This window comes from Vicugna pacos, chromosome 14, assembly GCF_048564905.1.
Source record: "Vicugna pacos chromosome 14, VicPac4, whole genome shotgun sequence".
Classification (NCBI taxonomy): Eukaryota; Metazoa; Chordata; class Mammalia; order Artiodactyla; family Camelidae; genus Vicugna; species Vicugna pacos.
In genome coordinates, this window is record NC_133000.1 from 6844410 (window position 1) to 6854371 (window position 9962).

Consider the following 9962-nt stretch of genomic DNA (forward strand, 5'->3'; position numbering starts at 1 on the left):
AAATTTAAGCATTAATTTAAAATTGAAAACTGAACTTACCAGGGAGTGACAATCATGGCCTCAAGTGGTTTCTTCCGTAAATGGGTCCTTTAGCCATCTTCCTTTAAGCATGACCCTCAGGCAAGGGCTTGCTAACACTGAAGCTGAACTTTGAAGATTCAGAAGGGATTTGTTAAGCAGGAAAGAGAAAGGGCATTCCAGGCAAGAGCAGCTAAACCAATGGTACAATCTCCTGTACCAATGGCCTTGGTATAAGAGATGGAATATCGTGATGCTCACTCTTTGGGAATTGCAGAGTGGGACTTGAGAGATGGATCTGAAATAGATGACAGGTTCATAGAGTGAGGGGCACTGGGGTCTGTTCTATGGAGTTTGAACTTAAACCTGCTGCTATGAGAAGCCTGTGGCTCAGCAATTCCGCTCCTAGGTGTATACCTAACTAAGTGTCCACATATGCTCACCAAAAGACACATCTGCAGGTGTTCATGGAAACACTGTTTGCAGTGGCTGCAGATGGAGCAATGCTGATGTTCATCTGTGAGGGTGATGGATGGGTCTCAATATTGTCTTTGGTGGAAAATAATAAAATGGATGAGGTTTAGCTGCACACCTCAGCATAAATGAAATTTGCAGATGTGTTTTGAGTGAGGATGGCTATTCACACAGGGGAATATGTGTATGGTTCTGTTTATGTGAAGTAAAAGAACAGGTTAAAAAAAAGTATGCTTCAGAAAGTCAGGATGCTGGTCACCCTTGTGGCAGTGGGCAGTGATAGGAGGGAGACACGTGAGGGGCTGTCTGTGGTGCAGTACTCTGTTTCATAATCTGTCTGCAGATCACACAGGTGCATTCACTATGTGGAAATATATTCAGCTGTGTGATTAAGATTTGCACACTTTTTTGCATGTTATACTTCAACAATGTTTACAAAAATAAAATACATTAAAATAAAACCAACTCTGGGAGAACTTCTTTCCTGTTTTCCCCTGCAACATACAAAGTTAGAGGCCCTTGCTTCCTGACTGCAAGGGTCTGGAGGAGTCGAGCAGCTGTCTTCTGCCTTCCTAGCATCCGATCGAAGATCCCCAAGTACTCGGGGGTCCAAATTATTGTATCTGCTTTTTACTTAATATAGCCTTAGACCTGAGATGATGACTGGCCTAATCAAGGAGAATCTGCAGCTGCTTCTCTGTTTTTAGACTTCCCCATTTGTAAACAGATTCAGTTCTGTCCCTAAAGAGTGATAATGTGACCTCAGGGTCACATACACCTCAGGGAATCCAAATTATGGTGCCTAGTTTTCGTCATTAGGCTTGACTTCTATATTGCCAAGTAGTCCAGATGTTTTCCTCTACTTCCAATTAAAAGTTGTAATATTTTCTGTATATATTATCATAATGGGTTCCATTCAAGCAAAAAACCCTGCAAGGTGGTTTGAGAATTTCTTACCCAGAAGGGAAATGCATTAAAATCATGTAATCCCTACGGAGCAAAAAAATCATCCTGGCCCTGTTTTCTGGGCTTACTTCTACTTTCCAGAATTCTTTCTTCAAAAGTTTTCTTTAAATTAGGTGACCTACAATGACCTTAGCAGACGCTGATGATTCCTCCAGATAATATGGTCTCAACAAGGAGGAGCCATGTGATTTATTGAGAGCACATCTTCCCTCTTGTCATCACTCAGTGTGCTGGCCACTTAGCGCACCAAAGCCATGAGCAATGCCAAAGCTTTTAAGCTCAGGAAATTGCTCCCCAATATCAGCATGCCAGCTTTTCTCTCTCAGTATTGTATAGACTTCATTCACTCACTCAGTCCCTGCACAATTTTTTGAGCATCTACTAAAGTGAAGCATATTGTAGGCACTGGGGATAGATAATGAAGAAAACAGCCCCAGATGGTAGCCTTGAGGAGCTTACATTCTAAAGAGAGAAGACTGACAACGAAGAGATTGATATGTTAAATGATCACAGGTGGAGAGAAGCCTAGGAAGAAGGAAGGCAGAGTGAGGGGAGGTAGCAGGAAGAAGTATGATATTTAGGGAACCTCTCTGAAGGACCTCTCTGAGCATGGACCTGAGTGAAGTGAGCTTTAACTACATCAAAATCTGGGGAAAGAGCATTCCGTGTGGAGGAACAGCCTCAGAAAAGTCTGAGGGAGGAGCGAGTTTGGCACATTCAGATTTGCATATCAGTATCCACCCAGTCAGCCACCTTGATTGGTTTCAAGTTTTACCCTCTGGAATGATACCCAGCTACATGCTCCTTAGCCTCTTCTTGGCAATTTGGTCCTTTGAGATGAATTTTCCTTCTGACCATTTCCTGCAGCAGGTCAGCTGAGGAGTATGGTTGGGAATGGCAGCAAAGATCCCTTCTTTGGTGACGACTGGGCCTTCCTTTGATGGCAGGAACATGGGACTGTGTAAATCCATCCTTTGAAGAGCCACCAATAAAAACAAGCACCCTCTGGACTGTAGCTGTAGAGCCAAGAATATATAACATGATTGAACATGGACCCAGGACTGACACTGGATGTTTGCTCTGCCTACTTCACACAACTTGACCTCTCTGTGCCTCAGTTCCTTCATCTATAACATGGGGACAATAACAGTAACTACCTCATAGGTTATTACAGAAATCACTTTAATTATATAAATGCTTACTGTCATGCCTGGCACATAACAAGAGCTTCATAAATGTTAGTTCTTGTTAGAATCATCTTCCCCTGTCCTGTCTTCCATACTGCTTCCAGACATATCTTTCCTTTGCAATGGTTTTCTGATTAGAAAAGTAATACATGCTTATTGTAAAAAAATTGAAAAATACAGAAAAGTATAGTAGAAGAAATTTAAAATAATTTATAATGCCATCACCCACTGGGATTATCATTTCATTTGTTTCTAGTTTCTCTTCCATGCATGTGTAGTTTTTACTGTTTAAAAAATCGGGATCATACTATCTAAATATGCTTAACTGTCTTTTTTTAAATTGAAGTATAGTAAGTTTACAATGTTCTGATAACTTCTGGTGTACAGCACAGTGATTCAGTTATACATATACATATATGCATTCCTTTTCATAGTCTTTTTCATTATAGGCTATTACAAGGTATTGAATATAGTTCCCTGTGCTATACAATAGGGCCTTGTTGTTTATCTGTTTTATATATCGTAGTTAGTATCTGCTAATCCTGAACTTGCAGTTTATCCCTCCTCAATCCCCTTTCCCCTTTGGTAACGATAAGTTTGTTTTCCATGTCTGTGAGTCTGTTTCTGTTTTGTAAATAAGTTCATTTGTGCCACTTTTTTAGATTCCACATATAAGTGATACGGTATTTTCCTTTCTCTTACTGGCTTACTTCACTTAGTATAACAATCTCCAGGTCCATCCATGTTGCTGCAAATGGCATTATTTCATTCTTTTTTTAATCGCTGAGTAAAATTCCATTGTGTGCATGTGTATGTGTGTGTGTGTATATATATACACACACCACATCTTCTTTATACAGTCTTTTGTCAATGGACATTTAGGTGGCTTCCATGTCTTGGCTATCGTAAATAGTGCTGCTATGAAGATTGGGGTGCATGTATCTTTTCAAATTAGAGTTTCCTCCCGGTATATGCCCAGGAGTGGGATTGCTAGATCATATGATAAGTCTATTTTTGTTTAAAGCATCTCCACACTGTTTACCATAATGGCTGTACCAAACTACATTCCCACCAACAGTGTTGGAAAGTTGCCTATTCTCCACACCCTCTCTAGCATTTATCATTTGTGGACTTTTTAATGATGGCCATTCTGACTGGTATGAGGTGATACCTCATTGTAGCTTTGATTTACATTTCTCTGATAATTAGCAACATTGAGCATTTTTTCATGTGCTTACTGGACATCTGTATGTCTTCATTGGAGAAATGTTTGTTTAGGTCTTCTGCCTGTCTTTTGACAGGGTTGTGTGGTTTTTTGTTACTGAGTTGTATGAGCTGTTTGTATATTCTGGAAATTAAGCCCTTGTCAGTCACATCACTTGCAAATGTTTTCTCCCATTCTGCTGTTTAACTTTCTTTTCGTACTTACCATGCACTGTGAACATTTTCCATATCTTAAGTACTCTTTTCTTTTAACATGCTTTTAAATTGTTGTGTAATATCCTTTCCTACATATCCGTAATAATGTTAACTTCATGGGATTATTGTGAGGATTAAAGATGTAGCTAAAAAGTAGTAGTAAAATGTAGTTAGAACAGCATCATTTTTGCATAGAAAGAGCTTAAAAATATTAGCTAAAAATAATAATATGATGATGCTCAAACCACATTTTGGGACAGTTTAATATATTTCCAGTTGTAAAACCAGACATTTTCTGACTGAGTGGGACAAACAACACCCTTTTCATCTCTCTGTGTCCATTTGTGCACGTGGTTTTGGTTGTGTGACTGGAGAGGAGGGAGAAGTTTAGTGTAAGTAGGGGCTTGGGGAGAGGGTGGAGATGCAGCTTCCTCCCCTGACCTCCTCACGCCATGGTCTTCCTCATCCTGTGAGTAGGGGCGGTGGGGTTTCTGTTGCTACACAGACCCATGAACTGAGTTTGAACCTCTGTAATTAGAAGAGAGGCAGAGGCTTACATAACCATTTCCAGGAGACATGGTATGAGGTTCTTGGTGGTATGAAATCACAACCTGGTCATACTGTCTCCACTTTAAAAGTCTCTGAGCGCAGGCATGGTTACTCTGAAAATAGGTGTCCACAAGTGGTTCCTTATTCTGGGGCATATTCTTCTCTTGGCCTCTCTGTGGAGCCCAGCTCCCCAGGCTCCCTGAGGCTCCCTGCCTTTTGAAGCCACAGCAGGCAGCCTCCCTAGCAAACTATTGAAGTCCTTACAACAGCTGCTTGAGCTGTGGATATGGTGAGAATCCCAAGTGACTTCTCAGGTAATTGAAGTTAAACACCACAGGGAGCCAAAGAAAAAGCAAGAATGTATTTCTTCTGGAACCAACATGGGCCACTCAGGAGAAAAAACCAATCTGGAGCCATTTCAAACACTGCCCCAGAGGACAGCCAGGAGTTGCGGACCTCCTAGGTCTCTGCAGTTGGTGGCCGGCCAGGAGACTGTATAACGACTATGGCCAAGTGTTGACAGTCTGGACTTCTGAAATCAACAAAGATGCACCCCAAGAAAAAGAATCAGCTTTGCTTATTCACCACCAAGCCCAGAGAATCAGCTTTAAATATCTCCCAAAGAAAGAGCCAGAGCCTGATTAAATTGGTACAAATCAAATAAGACCTTTCTTGCTTCTCCTCTTTCCTCTGTGGCCTCCACTTAGACCCTGGAGGAGAAGACATTCTAGACAATGAAACAGAGGAGAGGATGCTGATGCTTCTGACGGTGAGTGCAAAGCACCGCCTGGCAGTGTGTGCCTGGCAGTGTGCACCTATTCTCTTTGCCGCTATTTTGGGCTGAACTGTGTGCCCACCCCACCCAAATTCGTATGTTGGAGTCTTAATCCCCAGCCCCACAGGATGTGACTGTATTTGGTGATAGGGCTTTTAAAGAGGTAATTAAGATTAAATGAGGTTATTAAGGTGGACCCTAATCCAATATGACTGGTATTCCTATAAGAAGAGGAAATTTGGACATAGACATGTACAGAGGGAAGACCATGAGGACACAGTGAGAAGAAGGTTAAAAAAAAACACTAGTTCAAAACAATATATACACCCCCATGTTCATTGCAGTATTACTTACAATAGCCAATACATGGAAATAATCTACATGACCACCAATAGATGAATGAATAAAGAAAATGTGGTGTATATATTCAATGGAATATTATTCAGCAAAAAAAAAGAATGGAATCTTGCCATGTTTGACATGGATGGACCTTCAAGGTATTATGCTAAGTGACATAAAGTTCAATAGAGACAGATACCACATGATTTCACTCATATGTGGAATTTAAAATAAAAACAAAGAAACCAAGCTCATAGATAGAACAGATTGGTAGTTGCCAGAGGCAGGGAAAGAGTAAAGGGATGAAACGGCAAAAATCTCCAGTTATAAAATAAATAAGTCATGGAGATGTACAGCATGATGATGATGGTTAATAATACTGTATTCTATATTTGAAAGTTGCTGAGAGAGTAAATCTTTAAAGTTCTTATTGTAAGAAAAAAATTTTAACTATGCATGGTGAGGGATAACTAGACTTACTGTGGTGATAATTTCACAGTATATACAAATATCAAATCATTATGTTATACACCTGAAACTAATATAATATCATATACAGTTATACTTCAATTAAATATATATGATAAAGAAAGATACTCTCAAAGGAGAACAATTACCGATGAAAATATTTGGGCTAAAATATTTATACATTTCAGTACTAAAAATAAGTTTGAATCAAAAATATTTTCAGCAGTTCCTGCCTTACTCATTCATCTTCTTTTCCAAAGAACTCCTTTTTGTTTCACAATTATTTTACAACTAATCACACAGGAAAGTAAAGACTTTGGGGAAGAATGATCATTAACTACAAGAAGTTCTACAGTACAGGTAAGGTTCCCTGCCCCCCAACTTTTGGGCAGTCTTAGTGAAGCTTTGTATGACCTCTCCCCTTAGGGAGCCCGACAGCAGCCCCCTTCCTGCTGTAGAATGAGAAAGGGGATAAATCATACCAGTTTTGCTTGACACTGAAGGATGGTGGGTGGACCAACTGAGAATATACGTTTAAAAGTGATTTGTTAACTATGGATCTTCTGTTCAGGTAGAATGATGTGGTATTTGGTTTCCAAAACAGGCCTCACTGCTTAGGAGGGAAACTGTGGTGATACTCCTTGCCAACATGATCCTAGCAGTCATTTTCCTTATGAAAAATGATCAAGTTGGCTTTCTGCTTCAACTTGAACTGCTACGGGTGTGGACAGCACTGCCCTATTTCCCAGGGTATTAATGTTCTAGGTGAATTCAGCCACAGAAGATGCTTTAGGTTTTAGTTCTGCCAAGGTGACAGATCAAATGGAAGTCATGTGTCCTTTCTCACCACGGCTGGAAAATAATCATAAATGTAAATCTTTAAAATGGGGCAAGTGCATTAGACAAGGAGTTGATACGTGGGCAGTGCTGAGGTGACCTTGAGGAAGCCATTTGAACTCTGTCAGCATGAATTTGTCACCCAGTAAAAAATAGAGTGAATAATGTTAATCCTGCCTATTTTCAGAGTAGTTATGAAGTTTTAACGAGGTCTGTAAAGACACTTTGCAAACTATAAAGTGGTCTCTGGAAGTGAAATATGACAGTTATTATATTTATTATTATATAACTAAATTACTAATTAGAAAATGAATTAAGTTAAAACTTCTTTGAAAAGCCGGGCATTTCTCAGATCCTAAAAGCCAACATTTGGGAAGATGATAAAATAACAATGCTAATAAACTGTGGTTTAACTGCATTGTCTCATTTACTGCTCATAAGAACAAAGTTCCCAAGATTAGGAAAAAGTCTCCAACTTTCATTCTTCAAACTTGAGATCAGATGTTATTTTTAACATTATAATGAGCAAATAATTGTGGAGGGATTCCTATGGTTGAGTCACTTTAATGCACCATGAACATTAAGGTCTCTTAATTGTAAGGCTTAGAACTTGGAAAAGGAATGCGAACATACACCCAAAAGAACAAATAATGCCACAACACTATAGAGGCAGCAATAAATTATACCGTGAACCAAAACTGCCTCAGAAATTGAGAAGAGGGAGAAGTCTCAGTGAGCTGGGAAATCTGGAAAAGTTTTGAAGAGAAGGCAGTGGGACTTTTATTAGATCTTGAAGGACTCATCACATGTATTTGGACATACGTAGATTCCTAGTCAACCACTGCAGGCAGGGAGAAGAGTATGTGAATGAAAGTTGTAGGTGAAAAATCATGGGTGTATTTGAAAAACATTAAGGTAGACTGGCTGGCTGGAGTCAAGGAACCGTGAAGTGGCCAATGAAAAACAGATTTGCAGGCTTTCCCAGCTCTGCTTTGCCTCCATCAGTAATTCACTTCAGGAAGCCTCCCTCCATTCCCACGTTCATCTCGGCCCTGGCATTTCTCTTACCCCTTTTGCAATGACACCCCGAGGGAGTCCCAGTCAGTCCACTCTGTAGAACTCATATATCGTCTCAAGTTAGGAAAGGACCTCCAGGTAAGACACCTCAAAGGAAGAGTTTTCTAAGATACTTGTGTCAAAGCAGTTTTCTAATCGTAAGTAAATACCTTTTTTAGAAAAAAAAAATTTTTTTATTGAAGTGTAGTCAGTTTACAATGTTAGTTTCGGGTATACAGCAAAGCAGTTCAGTTATACACATACATATATATATTGTTTTTTTTTCAGTTTCTTTTCCATTAAGGCTCATTACAAGAAATTGAATATAGTTCCCTGTGCTATGCAGTGGGTCCTTGTTGTTTATCTATTAAATATCCTTTAGTTAGGACATGTCTATACTTGATTTTTGTAATATGGATATACTTAGGGTTCTCTTTTCTTAGAATATCCTTCTATCTTCAAAGGTTAGAAATCAAAATAGTCAACTACCCTTAGTATTTAAAGCAAACCTCTTGGAACCCAGTAACATTGGGAAAAGAAGCAAAGCAAACGTTTTGCATACTTCAGCGCTGCTACCTTAAAATCCTTTTTGGTACTCCTGTAATGATGATATTTAGTTAGTTTATCAAGTAATTTTGAGCAATACAACAATTTTTTTTCTATCAAGAACTTATGATTTTGAAGAAAGACATCAACCAAGGTTAGACTCATGGACAGAGAATATAGACTTGTTGTTACCAGTGGGGTAGAGGGTGGGAAGGGATAGACTGGGATTTCAAAATTGTAGAATAGATAAACAAGATTACACTGTATAGCACAGGGAAATATACACAAAATGTTATGATAAATCACAGAGAAAAAAATGTGACAATGAGTGTGTATATGTCCATGAATGACTGAAAAATTGTGCTGAACACTGGAATTTGACACAACATTGTAAAATGATTATAAATCAATAAAAAATGTTAAAAAATGTTAAAAAATTAACCTTTTTCTTTACTGAGAAGTGTAAAACAGTCAATTTATCAGTTTACTCCTGGATTACATAAATCCTAAGATTCCTTTTGGCAAAAAAATTTAAATTCTTTTATTGAACTAAAACCATTGGAATCTAAATGTATTTGAGTTCCAAGTTGTATTATTTACATGAGGGAAACAGCTAAAAAAAAAGAAAACGAAGAAGAACAAGGTGATGAGAGGTGGAAAGAAACACGCAGAGAGAGATTGATGAAAGTCCCCCATTTACACAATCAGCAGATGTTTATTGAGTCTCCCATGTGCCTGGATCAATGATAAAATGAAGAAGGGGAGGAAGAAGGAAGGAATGAAAAAGCAAAAGCAAAAAACCAAAGGGAGAAGCCATGTGGTTTCTGAATCAGAGGGAGCGCAGGGTTAACTGCTGTTCTCTGAGGCGGTGCCATCGGAGGTGCCGTACCTGCAAGCGGAACCGTCTGTCCTCCAACATTTTGTTGAGTTGAAATCTGCAGTTCATAGTTCTCCCAAAGCGTCATCAAACATTTGCAGACTCTTCTGGAAATGGAATAATCCCGGCAACAAAATTGCCCCGAGGGCTGCAGAAGCTCTTGTCAGGCCCACACTCACATCAGGGATATTTGCCAGGATTCAGATGAACTAGCTTAGGGCCAGATTTGACCCGTGGGCTGGAGAGATGCCAAATCTGGAGTGATCCAATATGGTTTTCCAACACATATTACGTGGTATGTGATTATGTCCTGAGATCAAATTTTCGTGTAGTGAGAAATGATCATAAGCGAAAGTTACGTATTTATGGGATGCCAACTTATTTATACTCCTAGAAGATACATTAAATGAAAAGTGTTCAGTTATTCAGTATAATTGAATATATAATTATT